The sequence below is a fragment of the Cornus florida genome, unplaced genomic scaffold (assembly GCF_030987335.1).
Source record: "Cornus florida cultivar Cherokee Brave unplaced genomic scaffold, ASM3098733v1 CherokeeBrave_3.0.0_Hap2_Chr04, whole genome shotgun sequence".
Lineage (NCBI taxonomy): Eukaryota > Viridiplantae > Streptophyta > Magnoliopsida > Cornales > Cornaceae > Cornus > Cornus florida.
This window is the reverse complement of record NW_026775574.1, coordinates 97509089-97509980: the sequence shown is the minus strand read 5'-3', so window position 1 is coordinate 97509980 and position 892 is coordinate 97509089. Positions and strand designations below refer to the sequence as shown.

The 892-nt window shown below is 39.9% G+C and overlaps 1 non-coding gene across 1 annotated transcript; it reads right to left on the bottom strand.

Moving 5' to 3' along the window:
• Positions 1-201: 201 nt before the first annotated feature.
• LOC132305719 (small nucleolar RNA R71) lies at positions 202-308 on the bottom strand. Its single transcript, XR_009481676.1, has one exon. It is a non-coding gene; the product is annotated as a small nucleolar RNA R71 (small nucleolar RNA).
• Positions 309-892: the final 584 nt, after the last annotated feature.

The window sequence follows — 892 nt, the reverse complement described above, 5'->3', positions numbered from 1 at the left end:
TTAGATGAGTTCTTGGAAGTTTGTTCCACCGTGAAAATCACGGATGTTCCGGAAGAAGTCCTAAAAATGAAGCTTTTCCCTTTCACTCTTCGGGATAAAGCTAAATATTGGTTCAACAACTTGCGGCCAAATACAATCACCTCTTGGGCACAATTGCAACAAGAGTTCTTAAAAAAGTATTACCCCGCAAGTCGAACTGATGCCATGAGAACTTCCATTCGTGAATTTAAACAACAAGAAGGAGAACCCCTTCATGAAGCATGGGAACGTTTGAATGACTTGCTACGGAAGTGTCCACATCATGACATTCCTAAGTGGCAATTAGTTCAATGTTTCTTTTCAAGTTTATCCGATGCCAATAAGGGCATTGTTGATGCTTCTTGTGGCGGAAGCTACATTGAAAGAAATGAAGATGAAATTTGGCAACTTTTCGAAAAAATGAGTGAAAACTCAATGCATAGATCTTCATCTTCTAGGGGTAGTCACCTAGCACATATGGGAGGAAAGAAAGCTATAAATCAAATAGACTCTTCCATGGAAATTGCCGCTGAGGTCAAAAATCTTACTCAAAGGTTTGATACATTCCTTTTGAATCAAGGTCCGGCAACTCAATCATATCCTCACCATTCCAATGAAATGTGCATGACTTGTTCTAGTTACACTCACCATACTTCAAATTGCCCTCTTGGACAAATTATACCAAGTGAGTCTCAAGAACAAGCAAATGCTGCTTTCATTCATCAAGGGAACAACCCTTATTCCAATACTTACAATCCGGGGTGGAAAAATCATCCAAACTTTGCATGGAGAAATCAAGGAGACGGTGCAAACCCTCCTCAAAATCAAGGTTACCAGGCAAAGTATGTTCCCCCACATCTCCAAAATCAAAATC